Raw genomic sequence first — 16,992 nt, 5'->3', positions numbered from 1 at the left:
TCCAGGGCACCTCCCTATCCCAAGTGTGAATGCCGGTGGGAGGAGCATCCTCTGATGTACTCACTTAGGGACCCGCGTGGGACTGTCCTGCAAGAGCGAGGTGCTCTCGATAAACCATCTCGGGTATGTCCTGCATGGACACAGAGGTGTCCCTTTTTCACCTGCCAGTGGTGGGAATGATTGAACTGGGCTGAGGGTTGGATGAGGACATGGCTGGGAGAGTTCCGAGATTGTTCTGTGTCAAAACTCATTACTTCCAGGAAGCCACCCTGAAGAGGACATGCATGGACCATAGACCAGCGGCCACCTGCAAGACTGTGTACCAGGAGTAGAGCTCTCCCCCAACCCTGCTCCAATCCTAACCAGGTGGCAATTAGAAAAATTCCTCTTTACGGAAAGCTGACTGTCATTGGGTCCCCAACTAAAGAGTCAGTTTTTCACCCTCCAGCGAAAGCCTCCTGTTGATGAGAAAATGGAAACAAGCCGGAGAAGCAAGAAGGATGGGAACCCAAGCTGGGGGTGGGGGGTGGGTGCAGCTGGCTTCCTAGGGAGAAGGCACGATTCTTCCAGGATTCTTCCGCCTTGACAGCAGGAATGCAGAGAGGTGAAGGCGGGGGTAGGAAGACAGAGAGCTCACTCTGCTGGCTTTGAATTTCTCCAAGTCAGATGTGGCTCCTCTGAGCAGAAGGGAGGGAGGGCGGGAGCGAGGGCGGCTCGGGGGACAAGGAGAGGAGGTATGAAGTCCTCCGAGCTGTGGGAGCCAGGAGTGGGGCTGCCATCAGCACCGCTAGGTCTGTGAGCATGAATTTAAAGTAGAAGGCGTCCCTCAATCAAGTGCTTTCCCCAGGAATGCTGCTGCCAGGGTGCAGGAGTAGGACAGAGGGCAGTGTGTGCCAGCCACGTGGGTGGGAGAGGGAGGAGGGCGGTGATCACACAGGGGCACATTGAGGCCATGAAGGGAGCTGTGGATGGGCCAGCGGAGTGTGGGGGCAGGAGCGGGTGGGGGTGGGGGTGCTCGAAGTCTCCCTTCCCCCTCCCGCATGGGCACGGTCCCCGGCTGCAGGAAGGGGCAGTGGGGCCAGAGTGTTGGCCGAGATCGCTGGAGGTGAGCAAGACAAGGTAGCAGGAGGCCAGGAAGGAGTATGGCCATCTGTAGGGTCGCCGAGAAGAGGACAGGCTTGGAGGAAACAGCAGAAACCGAGGTCTTCGGTGACCCTGAGACCAGTGGACGGGCAGCCACCAGGAGTGACAGCAGGTGATGTGGCTGGGTCTTGAATGAGAAGGGAAGAGAAATGTCTTAGAAACGGCCTTGGCAAGCGTGGAGGAGGCTGAACTCGGCTTAGATTCCGGGCTTTGTGGGCGTCAGAGAAAAAAGCCCCCCACCCCCGGCGGAAGGCACCAGGCCAGAGGGCGAACCAGGTAAGAGTGAGGAGTAGCTTCTCAGAAGAGGCCGAGGCTCGAGGCTCCGGGGAGTTTGCTGGCTACAGATGGTGCCATCAGGCCAGCTTGGGAAGGTGAAGAGGTTGGGGGTAAGGAGGTGCACTGAGTTAGATAAGAGAATGCGCAGGTCTGGAAGGAGGATCCGTGGCGCTTGGCCCCTTGCGTGTGACTGAAATAACAGGGGGAGCAAAGCATGGCAGGAATAGCTCTCTAGGACCCTGAGAGGGACATGTAATCATGCCAAGCCCTGGGTTTGAACAGCGCAAGAGCTTCAGGCAACTGCTGGGGTGAGAGCTCCCCCTGGTGGCGGAGGCAAGAAGTTCAATAGACAGCGTCCCCAAACTTGCCCCTGGAGATCCCGTGGGCACAGGTCGCCAAAATTCGGCAGCTGAGGGGTTGGGGCATTTCTAACAACAACCAAGTCCGGGTGCACAACCCATTCCTTCCCCATTATTGTTACCTGTGGGAAGATGCCAGCCCGACAAATTCACTGTCAGGAATAAAACCCAACAATCTCCTGATGTGTCTCTTCTTCCTGGTATACCTGTACACCCATGGCTTAGAACTTGTTACCCTTGAGAAAGAAATGTATCTCCCTCCAATGGTAGAAGTTTCAATTTAGGAAAGATCCTGATTTAATAGATGTTGAGCGTAGGCACCAGCATCAGAATGTCCCTCCAACATTTTATTATAAATATGTATTTTCAAACCTAATGAAAAATTCAAAGAATTTAACTGACCCTCCATCCCTCTCTCCATCCAGCAAGCCATCTTATTTTTTGATGCATTTCGAAATGAGTTGTAATGTCAGTGCATTTCACCCATAAATACTTCAGCACAAATATTATTTAGAGTCTAATATCTGTTTACAGTCCTTTTCTCCCCTTTGAGGCAAAATATGCATAAAATGTACGATCGCAAGGGTACCATTCTGTAGACTGACAAACGCATACACCTCTGTAACCCCTATTCCCATCAAGACAGAACAGTACTATCACCCCAGAAAGGTCCCTCCTGCCTCTTCCCTGTGAACCCAGCAGTCCTCTACCCCAGGCATGTTGTAGTTATTCCCATCATAGATCAATGTTTGCCCCTTCTAGAACCTGATATAAATAGAATTGTATGGTATGGTCTCTTTGATACAGTAGCATTGGAATTTAAAAGGCAGCCTGGTGATCCTACTGTGCCAGCAGGGCTAGGAACCTCTTCCTTGGATTACAAATGGGGAAACTGAGGCTCAGAGTGATTCTTTTTTTTAGGGGGGGCATTATGTGACAGTTAATTGGCTATAGGTTCAGACTAGAACTCAGATCTTCTTGCTGATAGCCTTCTGTTTACTGTACAAAAATGGGGCACCATTCTAGAATTTCCTCAAACTTCAGCATCCATCAGAATCCCTGGAGGGCTGGGTAGACCTCATCGGTCCAGAATGGGACCCAAGAATCCGATTTTTTTTTCAAGAGAGAGAGAACATGGTGCAAGCGGGGCATGGGGGGTAGAGGGAGGAGAGAGAATCCCAAGCAGGCCCCATGCTCAGCATAGAGCCTGACGCAGGGCTTGATCCCATGACCCTGAGCGGAAATCAAGAGTCGGGCACTTAACCAACTGAGCCACCCAGGCGCCCCCCCCTAGAATCTGATTTCTAACAGGTTCTCAGGTAATGCTGATGCTGCTGACTGGAACCACAGTGGAGAACCCCTGTTCTAAAAGCCAGGTGTAAGATTTACCAACAGAAACACAGGATGCCATTTCTACACCTGGCCAGAATGGGTGAGCATCATGATAACTCAGAACTTGAGGCACATGGATACTGACGGTGGCACATGATAGCGGGTGTCCTCATCCCAAGCCGGCTTTCTCAAGGTCTTCCTCAAGGTCCGTATTCAGCAATCACACTAAGGACTTCCTTGTGTGTGTTTCAGCAAGTGTCTCCACTTCACCTCATTTTCTCTTGAATTGGGAGGAGGCTTCTCTCCCGGCTGAATCACTTTTATGAGTAACTCAGCTGATGCCAGGGCCCCTCTTCCCTTCAGCTGAGTTTATTGAGTTGTTTTGAAGACCCACTGCTACTTCCGAAGGCTGGGAGCAGCCCTGGACGGAGCTAGCTTCTAGGACAGGACCTCCACATGCCGTCTGGGCAGAGTGGGAGTGGAGGAGGTGCTTTTAGGGAAACATACCATGTAATCTTTTTTAACTTTTTTAAAAATATTTATTTATTTTAGAGAGAGAGAGAGCATGAATTGGGGGAGGTGGGGCAGAGGGAGAGAGAGAATCTCAAGCAGACTCCCCACTGAGCGTGGAGCCATGTACGGGACTCGATCTCATGACCCTGAGATCACAACCTGAGCCAAAACCAAGAGTCAGATGCTTAAATGCCTGGGCCACCCAGGCACCCCACACCGTGTAATTTTTAATTCTCATATTTATGAATTGATTTTAGAGTGCCTTAGGAAAGTAGGAAACCCATGAATGTAAACCTATGGCATATTATTTAAACTGTTTCCTCTTTAAATAAGTTTGAGTTCAGAAACAGAATTGAAGCAGCAATATTGAGAGACTAATAAGACAGGTGCTTATAGGTAGATGAAGGTATAGGAGGCGGATGGAAGTCTGAGAATCCCTGCTTCAGCAGATTCCAGAAAGCACGGGCTGTGCCGTGGCCTAGAACAGCGTGTCCTGTTAGGAAAACTCACATCCTTCCCCTGCAACTTTTAAATCATTGGACTGAAACATCAAAACAACTCTAGTTCTTTCGCATTTGTATTTTGACCTCTTTTGCATATTATTCTCAGTATCTTGCAATAACTTGCTTATTTGCTTTAAAATATGTGAATTTATCTATTTGCTGCAATTTTAAAGTGATTCTTATAACATTTCGGGACTAGCATTCTTTTTCCTTAAGGAACACATTTTCAATTTTATAATGAAAGTCAGCTGGAATATACGACTCTGCACATAGAAAATTACTTTAGAGACAAATTTTCAATATCTTTTTTACTTATAAATGAGTTGTATTGTTATTAAAAAGCAAATTTATTCAATTATGCTTATTTCTTTTTTTTTCTACACTCCCCCTCATTCCACAGAGATGTGAGACAATTCTAGCAAGAACACATATGATAAAGTAAAAATTTTAAAACTAAGACTGGGAATTAAAAGTAGGAAGTCAAGGTGGGGGAAAGTAAAAACACAAATATGCAGACCCTACAGACCCAAGTGGTTAACGTATTATAGTTGAGTTTCTAATTTGACTCTGAGCTCCCTGGCAGCTAAAGAGAAAAGAGACACACAGTCTTTTCATGATTTTCATTTTGGGGAAAGAGGAAGCATATTCATTTCCTCAGGGAAAGCAGAGCTTTTCCCAGGATTTAGAAAAAGATGAAGGAGGATGCCTGGGACACAGTTAAGTGTCTGCCTTTGGCTCAGGTCATGATCCCAGGGTCCTGGGATCGAGCCCCACATCAGGCTTTTTGCTCTGTGGGGAGCCTGCTTCTCCCTCTGCCTGCCACTCCCCCTGCTTGTGTGCTTGCGTGCTCTCTGCCAAATAAAATCTTTTTTTAAATTTTCAGAAAAAAGAAAAAGATGAAGCGATGGAGGGAGCATTGCATGATGTAATGGATCGTGCCCTTGACATTCCTAAAGCAAAGAGAACAAAACTCTGACACCATCAAAGGTAAGCTACCATCATCTTCCATGATTTTCATCTAAAGTCCTTAGAATCAGCCCCGTGGATATATATAATGCTGCCCTTAAAAGTTTCTCTCTATAACCAACCAAAGTGTTCTAAGACCTTGAAATGTTGATGCCATCTTTCCATCAACTATTCTCAAGTTTATATTCTCCCAGCCCCCGGCTCATACATTCAGTACTCCCCACATATCCTCGCTTGGGGTCCGATGAACATTCTAAACTTAACATGGCCAAACTCCTGCTTCTTCCCCAAAAGCCTCCTCCATCTGCAACCTCCCCCACCCTTCACTGATGGCAATTCCATCCTCCTATTTGATGATGCCCTGAATCTCTCCCATCCCTCATTCAATCTATCTGGCTATCTCATGAATCCATCTTCCAACTACATCCAGGATCTGACCATCTGACCACTTCTTACCACCTCTGCTGCCACCACCACGAGGGAGTCCCCAGTAATGCTCACCTGCAATACACAGTCACCTCTTAAAAGCCCTCTCTGCTTCCATCCTGCCCCACCCCCACTCACTGTCCTGTCTCAGCCCAGAGGCTGGACTGATCATTTGAAAACATGAATCACATCACGCTATGTTTGAGCTCACACCCCTCCGATGGCTCCCCTTTCACCCAGAGAACATGGCAGCATCATTATATGGCCACGAGGCCCCATGTGGTGATGCTCTGTTACTCCCCTGACCTCTCCCCAAAGTCTGTCTCTGTCGCATCAACCCCTCACTGCTCCTTAAAGCCATCAGGCGTGGCTCCAGCCTTTGTCCTGGCCGTTCCCCTGCCTGGGACACCCTTCTCTGCAGACACCTGAACAGCTTGCTTCCTTCTCAACGACCACTTTCTCGATGAAGTCCGCCTTGTTTCCCTCCATCTACGCCCCCCAGCCTTCCAATACCACTCATCCTACTCAACTTTTTTTCTTAGGCAATCTATGTAATTTTATTATTTCCTTTTTTTTTTAATCATTGTATCAGTCAGAATAGGCCAGGTCATGCTGTGGCAACAAACATCTCCAAAATCTCAGGGACTTAGAAAAACAAATGTTGAGTTCTCTCTCATGCTGCATGTCTCTGGGATCTGAGCTGACCCCACAGCCTCAGTGCGAAATGTTTCTGGTTGCCCTGTCAGGGGGCAGAAGGAAAGTTCTGAAGGGTCTCACACCCGCCATTAAATGTTTTGGCCCAGAATAACACATCACTTCTCACCATTAATTGGCCAGGACTGGCCACATGGTTTCACTCAACCTTGAGAAGACCAGGGAGTAAAATCCTACTGCCCAGAACAGGAAGAACTGGGACCATTGGGAAAATGACACCAATGACTATTACAAATTTGTCAATGTTTACCATTTCCCCTCCCCTTTTAGAACAGACGCTCCATAAAAGTACCTAGAACAGTGCCTGGAACATAGTAGGAGCTCTTGAACAAATGGATGCCCTACATGGTGAGATTCATATGGGGAACCAAAAGTTAGGAATTAACTGTAAGCCCCAAATCAGACACATATACTGCAAACACGTAGGAAAGAGGTTCTATCTAATCTATTTCTGTGCTCTTCTTAAAGCCTATGAAATTACTTTCGAACCTTTTCCGAGGAGGGTCCCTAGAGTTTTCACCAGGTTGTCAAAAAATACCTCTAAAATAGATGGAGAGCAACTGACCTGGGAAGAGGGGAAGTTTGGGCATGTCAGGTAGAATGCCAGAACCCATGGCTGATAGTAATTAGGGACTGAAGGCTAGCAGGTGAGTCACTTCGCCTCCCTGCCTCAGTATCCTCACCTATGCGTTGTGGAGTTCCACAGAGCAGGTGCTCTCCACAGTGGCCAGCGTGTCACAGAAGCTGAGCTGGCCGAGGACGGCTGTGCCGCGCTCACCTGCGCAGCCAGCGCGCCATCTAGTGGACACGGCGGGCAGTCAGGGCAGCCGGCCCGCATTTGGCCCTCCTGGATCCCAGGCGGCAGCTGGCACTCAGGAAGGTTTAAGGGCCTCCAAGTCTGTGCAAACTGTAGACCAAGACGGGCCTTCCCTGAAGGGGAGAGCAGAACCGCAGGGCTGGGCTGTCTGGGGCAACCCTTATGTCTGTCCATATCTCTCTGGTTCAAAGACACAATCCTGGGCAAGGGAAGCAAGGGAGGAAATGGACTCGGCACAAAACTGAAGGGAATGCCAAGCGATTCCGTAGTCAAGTTATCTTCATGCCCTGTTTTAGAAAGTCGAATGCAAAAAAAATCCACGATGAACAAAACAGCAAATGCTCAAATATAGAAAGGATTGGTTTTCCTGATCTTTCTATCCATCTCAGGCGGCGGTAGTACTCACGGGGCATGTTACAGACCTTGTGCCGCATCAGCCTGGTCCCGAGGGATGAAGGGCCCCTGCCGCACCAGCCAGGAGACCAGGCTGAGCCAGAGCCTGGAGGCCAGGGCCACCCCATAACCAAGAGTTATGTGACCCTGAGGGAAATGGCAAGTTCCAGTCCCAATGGGGGCTCTTCATTTAGATAAGGAAGGAGATTGATTTAAATTCTCTCTTCAGGGATGGGGGCCAGGCACAGAGCTGGGAGCTAAGCCTGCCATCAAAGGGCCCACCATCTTTTAGCTGAGGCAGGTATGGACAGGAGCAGAGAATCAGGAGCCTACCTGGTTGGACTTTGAAAAAAAAAAAAAACCAACTAACACTTTACTGTAGCAAAGTGTCAGGATGACCCCTGAGGACTTTCCTCACCCTGAGATTCTCAGGGCTTCCACAGACACGTCATCACACAGAGTTAACACTTATGGGCTTGGTGTCCTTTACCCTCTCCCTCTCCACAGAGGCCCAACCAGGGCAGGGGCATTTATCTCCAAAGCAAACAGAGCTGCCTCCTTATCTGTCTGTGTTTGCTCATGATGTCACATCCGTCCGGGCTTCCTGATCGATGTGACTCAAGGGTGAGCTGCTGATCAAGGTGAGTCATGCCTTGACCCACCTGAGCAGGCAAGAATCTGGCTCCCGGGAGGGCCCCAGTCGCTCGGGAGCTAAACCGGAGTGAGACCCTACAGATGAGACGTAGAGTCTGACGTAAGGTGCATTAATGAAGGGGGTCTCAGCAGCCCATGTCGATACCAACGTACATAAAGCTCCCAGTATCTCATTCCCCTTTCTCCAATGGGGGGAAGCCTCAGTGGGGTGAAGTGTCTGATCCAAAGACAACAGCAAACAAGACACAGGAGGGAGGGTTTGCTCACTGATTGACTGGCAGCTGAGGCAGCAAAGCCAGGCCGGGAGGGACGATTTCAAAAGGCAGAGAGGGGTCAGGGGCCTGCCACAGAAAGAATCAGGGAGCCGAGATCTGAGATTGGGGTGTGGGCCCAAATTCCAGCAGCCTGTCCTGGTTCCTCCAAAGTGGTTTTCTGCAAAGAGTGGCTTGGGAGCCACGGAGGAACCCAGCATAGTTTCAGCCTGTCACCTGGCCTGTCTGTGGCTGGTCACCTTCTCTACCATCCCTACTGCTAAAAGTCAAAGAGTCAAATCAAAAAGTAATAATAATAATAATAACAAAACTTGAGATGTGTCGGCCCATGAGGGGTGTGGAAATTCCATGTGACTTTACAACCAGTCTTGGAGGCTGAGGTGGGGGTGAAAAGCAGGTCAGCCCATCTCAGGGTGAGCTGCAATCTGTTGACAGTGAAATGGAATGATCTGGAGATCAAAGGCAGCTGCGAAGGGGGCGGGGTGGGCAGGCTATAGCCTCAGAATAGGGACCTGTGACCTCTCAGCCTCTGCTAAGGCAGATCTAGCCCTCCCGGGCCTCCCGCTGGCCAGTGGCCCCAGAGCAGGGGGACTGCCTGGTCTGCACAGCTGCTTCTTCCTCCTGTATATTCCGATGGGAAGACTGGCCAGGTAGCTGCATCTCTGGAGAAGGGCCACTGGGGAAAACATGGCTCCTCACCACCCTCAGAGTCATCTGGAAAACTGTCTACCCCCACTCCTATTGATTAGGACACACAGGTCCAGCCAGGGACACGGAGTGACTGGCTCCAAATCACACAGGGGCCGTTATCACTGAGACAAGAAACTAACCTTCCCACCACGCCGGGCACGCTGTCATCACACCCTATCCCATTCCAATGACAGCAGGAGACCCTACTCAGCCGTCACAATGGGGACAGGCCCCAGGAGCCCAGGGCTACTCCAATGCCAATGTCAGGCTTACAACAGCCTGGGAACGTCACAAGGCACGAATGCGGCTCCTCTTTCTCCACTGTTATTTCTACATGGAGGACGAGGCATTGAGTCTACACTCCAGAGTCTACTCAATGACCCAGCAGCTAGCTCAATCAGAATGGGAGGAAATGCAGACCCCCAGATATTCTGCCTGCTTGATATCAAAGACCCGAATATTTTACCCCCCAAGGAGCTTCAAATGACACTTTGTGCCAAAATCTCATCTCCTTTTATGTTTGGAAGAAAGCCACTGGTATAAGGGAAATCTTCCAAGAATTATGAGCTCAATTATAGGCCAAGAGATGGATCATCTTTTTTAGCTAATAATAATGCATGACAATTTTTCCTTTTTGTGTCCTCTGGGGATATCGTCATTGTTGTTTTATGGGAACAATGACTGACTCAAAAGCAAAGTGGATGATTTATGTCTACAAGGCTTTTATTTGCCAACTTTGAAAAATGATTCAGAAACGTATTTCTTGGAAAGTGGGCGTAAAATTACGTTCTCTGATTAAAGTAGAATAAAAGTGCTCTTAAAAAGTGGCTTAAGGACATACACTCACAATTTTCTAGGATTTTCCCGGAGAGTCCCAATTTTAATAACATTCCCCGCTCTGGTCTCCATAATCATATTCTTATGTGGCAGTCCATAGATCTTTTCGTTTTATCTCCAAAATATGGTCATCCCCGAAATGAAGACATTTGAATGTATTAAAAGTTTCAAAAAATGCTTTCTCACTTTTTGGATTTTTCATTCGAAGATTCATCGGGTTTTGTATATGTTGACATCAACACAATCACAAATTGTCCAAATTTTAATTACAATGTATGTCACTTAGGAATGCTTTCAGCAGCAAAGAACAGAAAACTCAGTGCTCACATGCTGTCAGGGTCCCATTCTCTCTTTTTCTACACACCAATCTCAATTCTTTGACACCAGTCTTGTTGCTGCTTGGAGCTTGCAAGATGGCGGCCACTTCTTGCATGGATATCACCATCTGCTTTCTAGGGAGTTATTAGGGGGTCAAGCAAACAATTGCCCAAACCCTAAATACTATGCTTTTTACCTTCTCAGCAGACCTTTGTTTATTTACTTTCTCTCGTTGGCTAGGACAGTGTCTATTTTGTCATTCCTAATGGCAAGGGAGACCAGACGTTCAAGTTTCTTGCTCTCCAGACCCTGTAATAGAAAAGGGGCATTGAGTATCTGACATCATATGCTGTTTATTCTTTACCAAGGGTATAGCAACAGCAGACTTTAAAGATCTGTAAAAACAACAAATAATGCAAAGGGTGCATGGTCTTAATTGGTGCGTGCATCCGTTGAGAGTATTAAAACAGTGAAGCTTTTTCCGCCATGAATTTGTGACTCTTACTGCTGGGCCCAGAGTACTGCCTGACATCATAGCCAAACGCATGCTTAAAGTTTTATAGCACTCGGATACTAATGGGACATTACAAACCAGCTTAAGTGGCAAAATCTGCCTTTTGGACTCAGCAGAGTTTCCATTGATTCTTAAGCCTTCTTTTGCTTCTTGGTCAATGTCAATGTGAGGGACATTTTTAAAGAAACACGTAAATTACTAGTCAAGGTTTTTGCTTAATTATTTATAATTGCGTGCATTTGCCTAATGGAAATTTTCATTTTATGCTGAATTTCAAGATCCTCGGGGCTAATACTTCCCCTTTTAGTGAAACGGTTGCATTTCTCTATTCACTTATCGCTCTCATAGATCCATGAAAATTCGGAGTCAGAGTAGAGGCACAATGATAGAAAGGTTACAGATGGTCTGAACTGTTCTGGAAACAAATTCAGTGGAAATGCCAGGGCCCAAGCTTGAAGGGGCCCTGAGGTGAGGGGGCACCTGGCACGTCCATGAACACAAACATGGGTGCATAATAAGGAGGAGGTATAGACAAAAAAGTTCATCAGAGACAGGCCTTTGCTCTCTTGGAAAGAGAAAGTGTTGAAAGACAAATTGTCCTACTGGAAAAGAATATTCCATTACGTTCCACCCTCTCAGCACCCCCTGCTGTTCACTTTGGGGGAATTGCCTGACAATCCCGTGTTCCTTCTGGCTCCGCTGCTGTGACCGCTGCCACAGGGAAGGACGTGAGAATTGTCTATTTGGCTCCACAGATGTCTGTAAAAGCACTTCAGAGTGTCTTTCTCCAAATCTTTCCTTCCAGAAAAAAACCCCAACTCAAGGTAAAATTGCTCCAGAACTCACTGCGCTTGTCTATCAAGATGAACTATTGGGCACACGGTGCAAGAGTGTAAGTCTTACAAAGGGGAAATTCGCAGATGTGGTCAATGCTTGGCGTTTGTTAAATACAGAAAACAAAGCTGCTCAGGAAAAGAAAATCTGGAACTTTCCCTGCTGATGCCTTCCCGCGGAAAAAATAAAAGACAAGGCAAATGAAAGCAGGCCAGGCAGACCCACTTCCACAAATGTAGCCATTTCCCCCATGAAGACAAATCACTGAGGGGTTTTCAGGACAACAGACAAGTGTCTCTCCCTTTCTACCCTTGGAAAAGTAAAGAATGTTCAGGTTATCTTGGCCTCTGGCAAACAGCCTCTCCTCACAGAGGTCAACCTGCACCGAGAGAACAAGGCTTGAGAATGAGTGCTGTGGACAGAAGAAAAAAAAAAAAAATTAGAGAATTTTAGAACTGAGAGTAACTTGAAGACCAACCACCCTATTTCGGAGGTGAACAAACTGAGACCAAGAAGTGGAAAATGCCGTGCCTGGTCCTACATACGGAGACGGGCAAACTGGAACGTGATCCTCAGCCTCCTAGGCCCGTACTTATCGCTCCATAAGCAGTTTCAAATGGAGGCTACAAAGGCCCTTTCACGCTCTGGCAGACTGTACAACCCAGAATTCCTCCAGTTATAAATACTTGAAAGTACATATAAAATGTAACAAAAATATTTTAACACACAGCTGAGTTTGGGGAAAAAAAAGGAAACACCAGATGCCAAAAACACAAAGGGAAGCAAAACAAGCCCCCGGGGACAGATGATATGGTGGCTGTTGGGGGTGGGGTTGGGAGTGCTGGAGCTGGAGATGGGCCCAAATGGACAGAGGTTGAAATATTTTAAGTTCCACTTGTATAAGGACCTGTGACCTGTACAAGATGGAGAGTAGACATTAAGACCCATTTGCACTGGTGGGACCCTCAGGAGACTGCGTGCCAGTAAGAAGGGCACTAGAAAGTACTTTTTGCGTAGGAGGAGGACAGAAGAATTTGGCTTCATTGGGGTGTTTGGTAGAAAAAAAATATCATCCCAAGAGAAGTTAACCCACCAAGCGTGTGACATGGGGCAGGTGCAAAGTCTGAATTTTATTCTCTTCCTCAGTAATCTTTTTTTTTTTTTTCCTGAAGTAGGGCCTTGAGATCAAGACCTGAGCTGATGTCGAGTCAAATGCACCCCACTCTTGGTCATCTTTTTGGAATTCCTGGCAGGAGCAAATGCAAAGCTTTTCTGGAGGAACACTTTATAACCCAGGCCACAGGAGGTTTTTGTAGACCAAGTGGATCATCACTAAAGATGACCTCATGATAATTACCAGGCCCACCACCATGGGCTGCGTTCACACCAACACCATGAAGAAGGCAGCCCGGGTCACCACTGAGAAATACTCCATGTGCCTAGAGAATGACTCCCACACCAACAAGCGCGTGTGCAAGGAGATCACCATTATTCTGAGCAAGATCACAGCCTACGTCACACATCTGATGAAGGTGATTGAGAGGGGCCCGGTGAGTGGTATCTCCATCAATCTGCAGGAGGAGGAGAGAGAAAGGAGAGATGATTCTGTTGCTGAGGTCTGCATCCTGGGTCAGGGGATCATTGAAGTCAATCCTGATACTAAGGAAAAGTTGAAACTCTTGGACTTTGGCAGTCTGTCCAACCTGCAGGTCACTCAGCCTACAGTTGGGATGAATTCCAAAACACCATGGGGAGCTGTTTGAATCTTCCTGCTGTGCTGTGATATTTTCAATAAACCTTGAACAACAACAACAAGAAATTCCCAAAACAGATAAGGAAATGTTGTGATTTACCGTGATAGAGAATCAGCAAACACAATCGTGGCTAAATGAAATGATAAATAACCAAACCAGACAAAATAAAACAAACAGAAACTACACAGAACTATCTGGGAGAGACTGTAAAATAATATTGTAAATGATTACAGAGATGAAGGAATAGAAACCATAAGGAAATAACATTCAGAAAAGAAACTGGAAGATCCTATAAAAAGAGATTAGATTAGCAATTTCAAAACTTCCCACAAAACAAAGTTCAGACGTAGTTGGCCTCCATGGCAAATGCTACTAAACAGTCAAAGAAAAATTAATACCAATTCTTCATAAACTCTTCCAAAAATAGACAATGAAGGAACACTTCCCAGTTTCTTCTGTAGGGTCAGTTATAGCCCAGTTATCAAAACCAGTCAGAGACATCACAAGAAAACAACACATCAATGTTCCTTATGATATAGACGTGAGAGTCATCAACAAAATACTAGCAGAATGAATCCATCAATAATAAAAAGGATTATACACCATGACTAAGTGGAATTTATCTCAGGAGTGCAAGGCTGATTCAAAATACAGAAGTCAATCATTGTAATACACCAAATCAACAGAACAAAGGACCAAACAACCCATGATCATCTCAATAGACACAGAAAATCATTTGACAAAATCTAACACATTCATGATAATGATACTTGATAAACTAGGAATAGAAGGGAATTTCCTCAATCTGATAACGAGGTAACCAGATAAATATACAAAAATCAATTATGTTTCTGTACACTCTCAATGAACAATCGGAAAATGAAAATAAGAACACAGTTCAATTTATAACAGCATAAAAAAATACTTAGGAATAAGTTTAACAAAAGAAGTGTAAGGGTGCCTGGTTGGCTCAGTCGGTTAAGCATCCGACCCTTGATTTCAGCTCAGGTCATGGTTTCAGGGTCATGAGATGGAGCCCTGAGTTGGGCTCCGTGCTCAGCACGGACTCTGCTTGAGATTCTCTCCCTCTGCCCCTGCCCCCGCTCGAGCTCTCGCTCTCTTAAATTAAAAAATTAAATAAATAAATAAAATCTTTAAAAAAGGAAGTGTAAAACTTACACTTTGAAAACTATAAAACATTGCTTAAAGAAATGAAAGACCTAGAAAAATGGGAGGACATTCCATGTTCATGGATCAGAAGAGTTAACATTGTTAAAATAGTAATGCTTCCCAAATTAATCTACAGATTCAATAAAACCCTTATCAAAATTCCAGATGCTTTTCCTACATAAATTAACAAGCAAATCCTAAAATTGGTATGGAAAATACAAGGCAAAAACAGTCTTGAAAAGGTCAAAGGACTTACACTTCCCAGTTTCCAAAAACTTACTATAGAGCTATAGGAATCAAGGCAGTGTAGCAGTGCAGGGGTAGGATAGACATAGAGATCAACTGAATAGAATCGAAAGTCTGGAAATAAACCCTTACATTTCTAGTCAGCTGATTTTTGACAAGGGCACCAAGACAACTCAAATGAGGGAAAGAATCATCTTCTCAACAAATGGTGCTGGGGCAACTAGATATCCACAGCCCGAAGGATGAGGTTGGAACCCTTTCTTACACTATATCCAAAAATTAACTAAAAATGAAATGTAGATCTAAATATGAGCTAAAATTGTAGAACTCTTAGATGAACTCCTGTGGGTAAATCTTTGTGACCTTGGGTTAGGCAGAGTTTCTTAGATAGGACACCAAAATCACAAACAACAACAGAGAAAAAGTAGATACATAGGATGTAAAATTAAATTTTGTGTGTGTGTCTCAAAGGACAACCACAGAATGGGAGAGAATATTTGTAAATCATATATCTGATAGGAGACTTTCCAGAATATATGAAAGACACTGACAACTTAATAATCGGAAGATAACATAACACAATTTTAAAATGGGTCAAGGAACTGAATAGATAGTCTCCAGAGATGATATCGAGTAAGTGCCTGAAAAGATGCTCAAGGGGCATCTGGGTGGCTCAGTCAGTTGAGCATCCCACATCCAGGTTCTGACCTCGGGGGTTGTGGGAATGAGTCCCAAGGAGGACTCTGTGCTCAGCAGGTAGTTTGCTTGGGGCTTCTCTCCCTGTGCCCCTCCCCTCCCGCCTCCTCCCCCACCCACTCGCATGCACTTTCTCTCTCTCTCTCTCTCTCTCTCAGGTAAAGAAATCTTTAAAAAAAATGATTCTCAACATCATTAGCCATTACAGAATGCAATCTAAACCACAAGCTACCGATTCATGCCCAGTAGGATAGCTACAACAATAATAAAGAAGAGCAGACAATAACAAATGTTGACAAAGATGTGGGGAAAATTGGAACCCTCATACACTGCTGGCAGAAATGTAAAATGATGCAGCCACTTTGAAAAACCATTTGGCAGTTCTCAAAAATGTTTAGCATAGAATGACCGAGCAAATCCACTTTTAGATGTGGACCTAAGAAACATGAAAACTTATACACAAATGTTCACAGCAGTGTTATTCACAAAAGCCAAAACATAGAAACAATCCAAATGTCCATCAATGGATGAATGGATAAACAAAATTGGTGTACAATGGAATATTATTCGGCAATTAAAAGGAATTAAGTACCCATACACACTATAACATGCATGAACCTTGAAAACACTATACTAAATGAAAGAAACCAATCACAAAAGACCACATATTCCATGATTCCATTTGTATGAAATGTTCAGAATAGGCAAACCGACACAGACAGAAAGTAGATTGAGTGGTTGTAGCACTAGGGGACAGGGTGGAGGAAAATGGGGAGTAATTGCTAATGGCTACAGGATTTCTGTTTGGGGTGATGAAAATGTTCTAAAATTGATTGTACAACTTCACAAATAGCCTAAAAACCATTAAATTGTACACTTTAAATAGGTACATTGTATCACATGTGAATTATATCTCAATAAAGCTGTTTTTTTTTTAAGATTTTATTTATTTATTTGACAGAGATAGAGACAGCCAGCGAGAGAGGGAACACAAGCAGAGGGAGTGGGAGAGGAAGAAGCAGGCTCATAGCAGAAGAGCCTGATGTAGGGCTCGATCCCATAACACCGGGATCACGCCCTGAGCCGAAGGCAGACGCTTAACCACTGTGCCACCCAGGCGCCCCAATAAAGCTGTTTTTTTAACAGTGATAGTTGAAAGAGAACCAAATAGAATTACAGACATAAAAAAATATTAAAATTTAAAACTCAATGGACAGATTAATTACATAGGGATTTGACACGGCCAAGGAAAGAATGAGTGATTCAGAGGATAATTCTGAAGAAATTATCCAGAATGCAGCACAGAAAGATAAAGATGTGAAAAATGTAAAAGAGAAATATGATTTCTATGCCCAGATATACTATCAGTCAGTAATGAGAACCCTTTCAAACTTCCGGCTCTGATGTTGTTACAAGCTTAAGTGTTCTTTGACACAAGAGACAACAACGGCGAATGAAGTGTTGCTGAATAACATGTCCGTTCTAGAAAATAACAAAATAACATTTTCACAGCACTTGTTAGTAATTCATGAAGGACAGAGAAGATGGATTAAGATCTGAGCTTT

The 16,992-nt window shown here is 45.4% G+C and overlaps 1 pseudogene; it reads left to right on the top strand.

The window, feature by feature from the left end:
* The first annotated feature begins 12,740 nt into the window (after positions 1-12,740).
* LOC123802584 (small ribosomal subunit protein eS17 pseudogene) lies at positions 12,741-13,943 on the top strand (annotated as a pseudogene).
* Positions 13,944-16,992: the final 3,049 nt, after the last annotated feature.

The sequence above is a fragment of the Ursus americanus genome, chromosome 2, assembly GCF_024610735.1.
Source record: "Ursus americanus isolate L20-20 chromosome 2, mUrsAme1.1.p, whole genome shotgun sequence".
Classification (NCBI taxonomy): domain Eukaryota; kingdom Metazoa; phylum Chordata; class Mammalia; order Carnivora; family Ursidae; genus Ursus; species Ursus americanus.
This window is presented reverse-complemented; position numbering and strand designations above follow the sequence as displayed.